The following is a 12,341-nucleotide window of genomic DNA, read 5'->3' on the forward strand; positions in this document are numbered from 1 at the left end:
TTGTCATTTGAGTTCAAAGGTCTTCATCCCATGCAGTAACTGGGACTGAACAAAAAAAAAAAAAAAAAGAGGCTCTTTTGAAACAAGCAGTCCATAGGCAAAGGGCGGCACCTGGTTTCAGAATGCCTGTGAGCTTCAGTTTTTCCAATGCAGATAAAAGCTAAAGTGTTGGGTTAGTGTTAAAAAGGTTTTGGAAATCAAGAATACATTTCTAGATAAGAAATTTGAAAGTAAAATTGTCCTAAATAATTACTGCAAAGTGAGAAAAGGAGAATTATGGCTACCAAAATGTTTAATTGCTTCTTTGTAGGTTTTTTTTTGTAACAGTTTCCAGCAGGCCTACAGAGAAGCACAGGTGATTCCTACAAGTTTGTCAAGATCTAATACTGGCCCTTAATAAGTTCCAGGTAAGAGAGCATGCTTAAAAACTACCTCTGTGTGGACAACCTTGTTGCTTCTAATTGGAGTAAAGTGGCCCCTTGTAAGACTCACTGATCTGAAATCTGCGGTTCGAAGCCAGCCCAGGCAGAGAAAGGTCCCTGTGAGAGACTTGTTTCTAATCAGCCAGCAGAGTGCTGGGAATGGAGTTGTGTGGAGCTCAAAAGTGGTAGGGTGCTAGTCTTGAGCTGGAGAGCTGAGGGACAGCGCTCAGGCCCTGAGTCCAAGTCCAGTGAAAAGTCACTCCTCCTAGGACAAAAGTGAGGGAACATCCAGAGGCAGTAAGCTGCTGCTTGGATGGCAGAGATGGTGTCAGATCCTAGAGTCACTCCTGTTTGGCCTTTCAAAAGTTAATCAAAGCCGGGAAGTCCTAGAAGAATAGTTCGTAACCATGCCTTTCTAATGCCCATGTCTACTAGGCAGGAACTTGCCAGTCATCTGTGATAGTGGTTAGTAAGGGTAAGTTTGTCAAATGAGAGGATAATTTAAAATCCCAACCCCCACATCTACTCAAAGCTCTGACTGGCAGTGAGAATTTTAAAAGGCTACACTGAGGTAGCCCCAAAAGAAGTCTGTATAGTTGAAAGTTAAAATGTTGAATGTAATTTCCAGCTTGGAGTAAAGCTCCTAATGGACATCTGATCCTGCAGCCCCTTGGTAAAGTAGACTAAGGTTATAGGTTCCTGGCTAGGTAAGGTCAACGTCCCTGAGTCAGCATGACTAAGTTATAGAAGATGGATGATCTTCGCCCATCAGCCCCCCATTTTAGGACCAAGGGACCAGAGCTGTTTTGGGGAAGATGAGGCAGGATAAACTAGAGGCATGGAAAACAGAGGTAACAGTATAGACTGCACCTGTGAGAAATGGTTACAGGCCAAGTCTTCTATGTTGGTTTAAAAAAAAAAATCCTAGCCTTATTGGAAATATCTGATTTAAACTTATTGCCCTGGCAAAATGACCCAAGGGCCATTGATTGCCTAAAGCTGTTTTGACTTTCAGTAATGTGCCAGCCTGCAAAAACTAGTGTGCTTAAGAAGGAATCAAGAAAATACTAGGAAATTTGACTAAAGTTAGGCTTTAGGTTAACTTAGGTTAAGCTTCTCTAACTAGTCTATGGAGAAAGTTGCAGGTAACCCAGAAGGTGTGACATTCTACTGGAACCACTGGGAGCCACTGCTGCCTGACACCACCATGGCCCCTGCCCATTGCATTTGAGTGAGGATCAAGGAGAGTCAACAGTCATCTGGAAGAATCTACATCTTCAGATGAGACTCTTATCACACGCAGCTGATTTCTGCTGGAGAGTGTTTTGGATCTGCTAAAACTTATTGTAAGAAATTTTCAAGCAGACTGGCCTGCTGCTAAATTCAAAGCATGTATGACAGGCTGGAGAGTCACTTCCAGGCAATGCCTGGGATGGACGTATGTCCAAGAGTATTAAAATGTGTCCAGATGGATTAGGGTGTGACCTCAGAGAAGAGAGGGAGGTAAATGCCATCAGGTGTGCCAGGTACCAAGGTAACTGGACAGAGATTTAAACTAGCTGGGGGCATCTTCATGGAGCCCTCCTGGGGGTGGATCTTGCAGATGCCACTGGCCAACCTTAGGCACTTGGAGGAACTGGAAACTGGAGAAATCTACTCTAGAATAGTTGGCTCATGATATAGAATATAGATATAGAATATAAAATATATAGAATAGTTGGCTTGTGATAGTTGACTCTGGTCTGGCTTCTTAGGAGCAGCCTGTGCATGGAGTCACAGTAAATTGCCTTGATGTAGTTGAGATAACCCGGAAAATGCAAACAGTTTAAAACTCTAGCAGCAAAGAAGCCCCAGGAAATGTAAAGAGGAAGGTTAATATAGAAAGCCTTGGAGAAAGGGTTTCCTCTGGAAAAGAAAGGGATTTAAAAAGTAAATTGTCACAGAATGTTCCAGTAAGTCACTGATGGTGTGAGGAAGTAAAAGATGGTGTGAGTGGGGATATGTTAAATTTTATAAGACACAGATTATAAAATTATATAAGGAGAGACTTTAGAGAGAAAACAAAAATGTTTCCTTTAGATTAAAAGGTTTTGGCATGCTAAAAGTGAGAAAGACAATCCCTAAAGTGAGTATGTAACAAATGGTAAAGTTGGTATGTAATCAAATTGGCTATATAAATAGGGTCAGAATTGGGGCTTCGGTGTAAAACTATGTTTATCTGTCGCATTTGTTATGGGTTTTTATGGTATTGTGGGCACAATACCAATCTATCCCTACCGATTCTCAGTCAGAATCAGACTAAGCAAGGAGAACCATGATTAGTTCTTGAGTTACCTATCAGAAGGGGGGAAATGAAGAGCCAGACTTTGAAGTCAGGCCCCACTTTACCATGTGAACCTGAGATAAGCAGGCCCTGTGAACAAACCCAGGACAAGCTTATTAGGGCCCAGCTGGTCCAGAACTCTAATGACTGGGAATGCTTAACTCTAACTGCCCCTAGAATGCCTCGAGCCCTGAGCCAATCAGATTTGTACCCGTAATCTTGCTTGCTTAAACACCTGATTGCTGTAACTTTGTCTTTGGCCTTTATAAGCTCGGTGTAATCGCAGCTCCAGGCTGCCTCCTAACCTCCGCTGTGTCGGTGGGTAGGGCAAGGCCCAAGGCCCGTGGGCCGCGGCCCCGCTTGAATAAAGTCTTGCCTTGCTATTGCATTTCAGAATGTCTGAGTCTCGGTGGTCTTCTTGGTGGTGGTCTCGTGGCTTGGCACAACAAGGGAACCTCCGTTTTTGAATCCCTAGAAACGGCAGGCTTAGACAAGGTAGTAGGCCTGGAGAAGGGCAAACCTAAGCTAAAAGCAGATAGACCTAGAGCTGCCTGACCTTTGCAAAAGAAAGGAATGAGAAAGACCATTCAGTTTTCATGTTTTAGTTTAAGGGAAGTTCCAGAAAGAGAAAGACTTAAGGTTAAATAGGTAAATACCAGTCACACCCAGAACCAAGAATTGTATTGCTTTGATTGCTTTGTTTACCAGGGGTTACTGGAATTGTAATCACTAAAAACAATTCTGCTTCTGCATGTCTGCTACCTTGCTTTGCCCAACTTGCCAGACAACCTGCATGTGGTACATGTAATTTTTGCCTTTAAAAACCCAGCCCCACTGAGGCCCAGCGCTGTTTGTCACCATCTGGGTGGTGGCGAGCAGACGCTATGTACAGCTAAATAAAACTCCTAGCCTAATTGACTGAGTGCTAGTGACTTTGTTGTGGGTTCAAGGCCCACCTGGGTGTCTGGTATACAACACCAACTCATGAAATATGCATCTATACCAATCCAATATCAGTAGTTACTCTTGCTAATCACCAGGCCACTGCTCTAACCTTACTAATATCAGAAATAAGAATATACCTGAAGAAATCTGCCATGATTGGTATGAGAATTCTGTCATCATCACAAAAGAAAGTCAGATGAGACTTAAAACTAATTAAAATGTCAAAGTTGGTGGGACCTTAGCGATAAGCTCAAGCTGCAGAGGGAAACCAGGGCCAATGGTGAGCCCACGCTAGGCCTCCTAAGAGCCTGTCCTTCCCCAGACCAAGGAGAACCTCCACATTAAAAACAAACAAAACACCTCACACTTTCACCTCAGGAAAGCTCTGTAAGAGACAGCCAGGAAGTTTATGAGCTGATGTCACTGGAAAATGGAGGGAAATTTTCTCAGCTGTGGAAGACATCTCCTGAACAGAAGGCTGACCTTGTCTCTCTGAAGGAGGGCTTGGTGGGGAGCCTGTAGCACTGGCTGCTCCCTATCACACATCAGAGCCACATCAATTATCCCCAATGAGGGGAGAAGCCTTTCCAATATAGGGGTGTCTTTCATTACACAGATAAACCATGGTGAACCCTACTGGGAAAGCCACATCTGAGCCCTGCACTGTGGAGTCCTGCAGGATAGGGAGCAGGAGCTCCTGTGGGACAAGGAGTAGGAGGAGCCTGGGCCTTCTATACCACAACCACCCTTCCCACAGGTAAAGCACCCTAAATCATATACAGGACAAGCGCAGTCACTGGTATCTACTTCTCACAATTAGGAGAGACACTTTAGCTCAGCCATGGTCTTCAAAATCTATACATTGAAGACAAAGTGCCCCATGATGGGGCATTAGTGAGCCTCTGAAGATAGCCATGCCCTATTCTCCTGGCTAAGACAGGTTCCTACTAATCAGCCACACCCAAACCTGCCAGAGAAGAGCATGCTCATTCAATGCCTGGTCATCTGTAGCAGAAAAAAAAAAAAACACAAAAAAAACTTATACTCACTTTCTCCTTCACTATTCTAAAAACACAAATCACTTCTGTCCACAGATACTGAAGTTTGCCCCACACACTATACAGAAATCAGTTCTAAAAATAACCTCGGTTCCTCCAGTCCAAGTCCATTCCAACAGTATTTCCCTGAAGACAATAGCAGATCCCACCAGTTCAAGTCTCAGTCCCTGATGGGTATCTGCTTTGTTCTCAGAACTCCATATTGTTCCCCTATCAGCCTAATCTTTATGGATGCAAAGACCCTATATGAAGGACTTGCCTCTCCCATCTTGGCCCAATCTTTTTATGTATCTAAAGATAGAATATGAAGGACTGACTCCTGACTAATCAAGCAAAGCACCAAGTGTGTGCTCACATGCCTGTGTGCAAGCAGGTCATTCTGACCTTGGCCCTCAGGAGAGAGACAGCAGCCCCTCACCTCAGGTACAGCATTCCACTCTGGGCCTGGTCAAGGACGCCCCAAAGAGACCTTGGCCCATTTTTCATGTTCTGCTTCCTTGTTAAGACCACCCCAAAATCCAATCCCGCGCAAAACCTCCAAAGCTGTGGGAAGGTCTGTGCTCCTTGCTGGTAATAAACAGTCCTAGCCTACTGACAATCAAGTCTGGCCTATTTTTTTACTGTTCTCCTCCATTTTCCTAGCAGCCCCCCAAATATCCTCCAATTCTATATGTCAATGTCAAGCCCAGGCTGTCTTTCTGTGATTTTGATGGACCAAATGTAAATCTGGGTTCCCAACACTTTCCTGGGTCCAATTGATTTGTTCAAGTAGCTCATAGAACTCAGGAAAACACTAACTTATGTAGACTTATCATAAAGGCTATTACAAAGGACACACATGAAGAGACGTATACAGGCAGGCACAGAGAAGGGCTGGAATTGCCTAGGCGCAGCCCACCAAGAGCATCCACCTATTCAATGACTTTGGAGATTTCTAGGCTTGTCCTTCGTGGTTTCTACAAAGGCTTCATTACTTAGATGTGGTTGATTAGGCCACTGACTACACATTGATAATCAACTCAACCTTAGGGATCAACCCTTCCCTGGAGGTCAGAGGATAAAAGTAGGATCAAAATCCAACTTTGACTTTTCAGTGGCCACTCCCACCTTGAAGCTCCCCCGCCCCATCCAACAGTGAGCTCATTAGCATACAAAAGAGATTATTAGAATCTTTGGTACTATATGCCAGGAAAAGAACAAATTCCAAATGCATGCCTGTGGGACTGGGAATATGGCCTAGTGGTAAAGTGCTCGCCTCGGGTTCGATTCCTCAACACTACAAATAGAGAAAAAGCCGGAAGTGATGCTGTGACTCAAGTGGTAGAGTGCTAGCCTTGAGCAAAAAGAAGCCAGGGACAGTGCTCAGGCCCTGAGTTCAGTCCCTAGGACTGCCAAAAAAAAAAAAAACCCTCCAAAAGAAAAGACGTCTCACTTCCAAGATTACCAGGATCTTAGGAGTTATATTCCAGAAAACAATACATAAACTAAATATACATTTCACACTCTCACAGAGCACAGAAAGTGAGCTTAACACTTTTAAGTTTTAAGTTTAAGTTGCCCCGAAGGGACTGTTCCTTAGTATACACTATTGGCAGGAATTACATGGGCATGAAGTGAAATTATACAAAAATTCCCTCTAAGAATCAGCGCCTAGCATCACAGCTCCAGAGGAAGTACGCTGTGTTTCCAGCTGTAGCACCTACAGCTCTGCCACAAACTTTACGACTTGGGAAAAGTTACCTCAGATTTTGTGCCTCTGTTTATTCTCTGGGGAACAAAACAAAACAAAACACCTAAAAGACCTCAAAACAACATCAGCTAAATTCAAAGAGAAAAGAATAGGAAGTAGAAAAATAAAGAGGGGATCAATCAAAACACCTGTCATTATGACATTGTAAACAACCATCAAGAAAACTATTTCAAGTTGGACAAATACCAAGAAAGAAGTAAAGGAGAAACATACAGCCACAACTTTTGCTACCACAGATTTCCAGGGCACCTTTCCCAGAAAACCAAAGTAAATGGGCGTTAAGTGGAAGGACAGAAGTGAGAAAAATATTCCTACCATGCATCAAAAGCTGCCTGGGCTTCTGGTCCCACTAGTCCTGCTCACTGGTTTTGTGTACTGCTCACCCTCCCATCCAGTCCTGGAGAAGGGGATATAGTACCGGATCCTCTTGAAGGCCATGCCTTCCCCTGAGGCTCTTCATCTGTGAAGCTGGATGTGGCCAGCAGGCTGGAGTATGACAACCTCTTTCATTTTATCAGTTTACAAACCTGCTCTGACATCTCCAACTTAACACAGGCCCCTATCCCTCTAATGCTTGGTCTCTCCTAGCTATTTACTCCACTAAGAGCCAGTAACTGCTTCCTGACCTCAATGCACCAACACCCAAGCATCTCTTCTCTATGTGGTCACATCCAATGTCCATATTTGATCTAACATCTGTGCAATGCACTAGCATGGACATGTTTTATTGTCCTTTGCTAGTTGTTTCACTTCTGACTAACCAGCCAGGGACCTACCTTAGTACGAAATCTTCCTTCCCCACAAGACAAAATAATACCATGACATTCAAAATGTCACCACAAGGACAATTCCACCCAAACTTATCAAGCGCAGGAGCTCTTGAGGCTTCAACTAGACTTCTGGTGGTCATTGGGTTACCACCATGCCGCATCTACTAGGTATATCCCACCTGATCAGCATCACCATCAACTGCTCATCTGGTCACCTGCTGAGTACTTCCCACTTGACTAGCTCTTCTCAACAAAGGCTCCACTAGACCCAAGAGTTTTCCTAGATGCCTCTCTTCCTCATCTTCTGACCTAAACAATCCATCAAGAAGTCAGCAACTGGGGCTGGGAATATGGCCTAGTGGCAAGAGTGCTTGCCTCCCTCCCATACATGAAGCCCTGGGTTCGATTCCCCAGCACCACATATATAGAAAATGGCCAGAAGTGGCACTGTGGCCCAAGTGGCAGAGTGCTAGCCTTGAGCGGGAAGAAGCCAGGGACAGTGCTCAGGCCCTGAGTCCAAGCCCAGGATTGGCCAAAAAAAAAAAAAGTCAGCAAGTCTCAAGTGACTTCTATCTCCATACCTACTACACTCTCTAAGGCAGAGCCATCACAAACCTGTACATCTCTTACATGTACCTCCTCTCTTTATCCAGCAACCATTTAGGTAGCTATAACACAGAATTATAAATATCAGTGTTAGGTTTTTAACATAGGTAGCCGGTAAAGGAGAACTTCACGCGGTATTCAGGCAGGAGAGAAAGTTTATTACCAAACTGCTGGCCAGTGGCCAAGATGATGCTTGGCTGGAGAGAAGGGGCAACCCCCACCCCTGCCTTATCTGGGGCAGGGGCAGGGGGTGTGGCCAAGTGGATTAGGACCTCAGGGAAAGGGGAAGTAACTGCCTCCAGGTTACCCAGGTAACTGGGTGGAAACTGGGTGGGGGCATCTGCATGGAGCTATCCAGGGACAGACCTAACAATCGCTTCTGGGGCTGGGAATGTGGCTTAGAGGTAGAGTGCTGACCTAGCATGCATGAAGCTCTTGGTACAATTCTTCAGCACCACACAAACGGAAAAATCCAGAAGTGGTGCTGTGGCCCAAGTGGAAGAGTGCTAGCCTTGAGCAAAAGAAGCTCAGGGACAGCGCACAGGTCCTGAGTTCAAGCCCCAGGACTGGCAACAACAACAAAAAAAATCACTTTTCTGCCAAGACCTTTTTGTCAGCATAAAATAGAAAAGGGTATCTCAGTGACAAAGTATTTGCCTAGCATATAGGAGGCCACAGGTTATGAAGAAAACAAACAACAACAACAAAAACTCAGAATATTCCAAAGAAACAAAACCAAAAGCCAATTACAAAAAAAGTCACCCTTCCCAATTAACTTTGAATGAAGTCCAATTCACCACAGAATTACTGTGGGTTCTGCCTCAAGCTTCTGCCCTTTCCTCTAGGTCCTTGCCTCAGAGGTCACTACTCACTATTTTTCCAGAATCAGAATGGCACTTCTTACTTCAGGCCTCTGCTTTAATGGTACTTTCAGCCTTCCAAATGCAACATCTGTTTACTTGTAGGAACGTCCCTCAAGGAACCTCCATCTGTCCAGCTCCCTGGAAGTTCTCTGGATGCTGCAAGTGTCCTGTGAACTTTTTTATGGAAGCCTCATTACACAGGTACAGCTGATTAAACCACTGGCATCAATTCAACTAGGATTCCTATCCCTCCCTTGGGAGGGATTGGAAATCCTAACCCTCAGATCCTGCCATGGACTTACAGTGATCAGTCCTACCTTGCAAGCTACTCAGCTGGCCAGCAGTGGGCTCATTAGCATCATTAACATTCAGAGTTTGTCCAATTGTTTACAGGGCTATTAACTCAGTCTGCACAGCATAAGTATATGTGCTGAGTTGGCCATGTAATGTGTGGAAATATAGACTGTGTCCATATCTACATTGTGTCACATTCAGTCTGGCTCTTCAGTGATGCTCCATTCTTGGAGCTCTTATTTGGTGCCTGTCTGCTGTAAGCTGGAACCTGTCTGAAACCAATGCACTGACTTTGTACATATAAAGCAGAGTTACTGCAGGAGATCATGGTAGGGAGCCCTGGGATGTCTGAGACTGATGCACACTAGTGGCACTCTTGGGGAATTAAGTTGATGGTCATATGGCCATGAATCCTAATTCACTGCAATTGGCATAATGAGTCTCTTTCAGCATTTCCATCACACATGTGCCCCCGAGTGAGTCTCAATAGCAAGTAAACAGCCTATTTTTAGTTAATTTCCAAAGTAACAAGCAACATTTTGCACACCTTCTACCACCTCCGGATTACAAGGCTGGGAGGGAGAACAGTGGGGTAGTGTGTGCATAGCGGGGGCGGTATGGCTGGTGTTTTCCATTACTTGCCCTCCTACTCTGCAGCAGACCCTCTTTCCACTCCCTCAGAAGTTCCCATCCCCACCCTGGGAGGCTCAGTCATGTTGTCTGGGGGTGTTCATCCCAACACCCTATTCACGAGGCATGCACTAGAGAGAACTAAGACTATGCTGTTTCCACTCCATTTCCTCCAATGTGCTAACTTCATTCCTCTTCCTGTTTTCTTTTGAGGTGGCCCAGCCCAGGAGGCTCAGGTTCTATAAGTGTGGGGCCCAAGGATGTGTGTGCATCACTATCCAGTTCCTAGCTACAGTGGGGGATGTTTAGGGCTATACACCTGTGTTGCAGTCCTCTCTCCAGGACCCAGAGGCACAAAATAACACCAGAGGGCCACCATGTGGACAAGAGGAAACACAACACCAAATATCTCACCCAAGAGCTCAAAGTCCTAGCAATGGAGTTAAGGGCTAAGGTGCTTCCAAAGGATCTTGAAAACTAAAGGAATCTGCTGTTCTCGACCTCTTTTTTTCTCCTGGAACTAGGTCTCTGTCACAGAAGTGCAGTAATTCCACCTGAGCGATGCCTACCTGAATTTCATACTGTTAAAAAAATTGTACATCTGTTCTCATACCGCAATCAACACAGGAGACTTCTGAAAACTCCTAAAATGAGATTTCCCCCCCCCCCCCCGCCAGCAAGCAAGCGACACTGAAGCAACTGGACACTAACTACATGTCTTCTAGTTCAATTTAGTTATGAAACTCTACCTAGAGATGGTGTCAGACCTCTTAGGTTAAGGGCTCATTCCCTAACATGGCTCTCACTTCTGATTACAATCTTGAGTTTAGGATGTCATACATATGCCTATATAAGTGTATCTATGGCCCTTCCTTGGATAAGATTTTCTCAAGTTGCTTACAAAACTGAGAGAAACACTAACTTCTGTTTATTTGTAGGAACTTCCCTCAAAGAACCTCCATCTGTTCAGCTCCCTGGAAGTTCTCTGGATGCTGCAGGTGTCCTCTGAGGTTTTTATGGAAGCCTCATTACACAGGTACAACTCTTTAAACCACTGGCATCAACTCAAGTAGGGTTCCTATCCCACCCTTGGGAGGGACTGGAAGTCCTAACCCTCAGATCCTGCCATGGACTTACAGTGATCAGTCCTACCTTGCAAGCTACTCAGCTGGCCAGCAGTGGGCTCATTAGCATACACAAAAAAATCTACTACTTCAAATATTACAAGGATTTTAGGAACTGTAAACCAGCAAACTAGATGAAGACTACATGTGTATATACGTACATGTATATACACACAGAGATGGTGCCTGTGTAGGAATAGAAGAATTAAGAGATGGAGCTGGGAATATGGCCTAGAGGCAAGTGCTTGTGTTGTACACATGAAGCCCTGGGTTAGATTCCTCAGCACCACATATATAGAAAATGGCCAGAAGTGGCACTGTGGCTCAAGTAGTAGAGTGCTAGCCTTGAGCAAAAAGAAGCCAGGGACAGTACTCAGGCCGAGTTCAAGGTCCAGGACTAGTCAAAAAGAAAAAAAAAAAAAAAAAAAAGAAAGCCTTGGGGAGAGAAAGTGAAGAGGAAAGAATACATGTTAGGTAAAATGAGATCTGTACCAGAAAATTTAAAGTCACCTGTGGATGAGATTTTGGTTGTTGTTCTTTTTGAGACAAGGTCTTGCTTTGGAGCTCAGGCTGGCCTTGAACTCAACCATCATCAACTGGGAAGGCTGTTCCCAGTTATGGGGCTATACCTGACATGGTCAGTTTTTTCTCTCCATTTTAATTTCTCTGGGCATTTCTATTTTCTGCCATGACCACATCCACAATTAAGAATACCACATTTTGGTGGCTCACATCTGTAATCCTACTCAGGAGGCTGAGATCTGAGGACCAAGCCGGGGCAGGAAAGTCCGTGAGACTTTTATCTCCAGTAAACTACTTAGAAAAAGTTGGATATGGTGCTGTGGCTCAAGTGGTAAGAGTGCTAGCCTTGAGCACAAAAAGACTTAGGGACGCGTTCAGCCCGGAGTTCAAGCCCCAGGGCTGGAAAGAAAGAAAAAGAAAAAAGGAATACGGCATCGTGACCCTTAGATTCACAAAGTAGCCCATCTCTTTGTGAAAGAAGAACCCACGGAAGTTATCACACAGTTCCTCCCAAACAACTTTCCACCTCCTGTCCCTGTCCCTCTACTCTTCCCAATTCACATCCACTCTACCTGGACCTCAGACTCCGAAACATGTTCCTTCTTGTTCTCCCTTTTCTGATCCTCCCTATTTTGATTCTGGATAAACATCACCGTTCTTGGAAAGGCCTCTTCCTGAAACTATCCTTGAGATCTCAGGGCTCTAACACTGCTTCCCAGATCACACCATCCTCTAGACCTTACCATAGCCATCCCCGCCAGCCTCACAGGACCCTGCCACCCCTTGAGGTCTAGGGAAGCGAAAAGCTTGTGTGTGTCACCGCGACAACCACGGGCCCCAGGCAGGGCACAAAGGGCTAGAGCACTGCTCAGCCGCGAGCCAACACCGCGCTCACCTGAAGGAGGAGGAGCGCAGACCCGGAGCACCCGACTCCGGAGCTTCCCGTTAAACAGTGCAGGACGCCAGCCACCGCCAGAGCCCGTCCACCAGTAGCCGGTCCTGCGCCTGTGCGGAAAGGCGGAAGTCGGTAGGGC

General features: G+C 45.2%; 1 protein-coding gene across 2 annotated transcripts in view; it reads right to left on the reverse strand.

Annotated features, from left to right (window-relative positions):
- Snap47 (synaptosome associated protein 47) overlaps positions 1–12,319 on the reverse strand; it is a 54,896-nt gene extending 42,577 nt beyond the window's left edge. Inside the window, exon 1 of one of the 2 annotated variants that reach the window (XM_048356487.1) lies at positions 12,203–12,319. The gene's annotated coding sequence lies outside the window, so the exon portion shown is untranslated. The remainder of the gene's footprint in view (positions 1–12,202) is intronic. The other variant, XM_048356488.1, reaches the window with a different exon arrangement.
- Positions 12,320–12,341: the final 22 nt, after the last annotated feature.

The sequence above is a fragment of the Perognathus longimembris genome, chromosome 11, assembly GCF_023159225.1.
Source record: "Perognathus longimembris pacificus isolate PPM17 chromosome 11, ASM2315922v1, whole genome shotgun sequence".
In the NCBI taxonomy this organism is placed as follows: domain Eukaryota; kingdom Metazoa; phylum Chordata; class Mammalia; order Rodentia; family Heteromyidae; genus Perognathus; species Perognathus longimembris.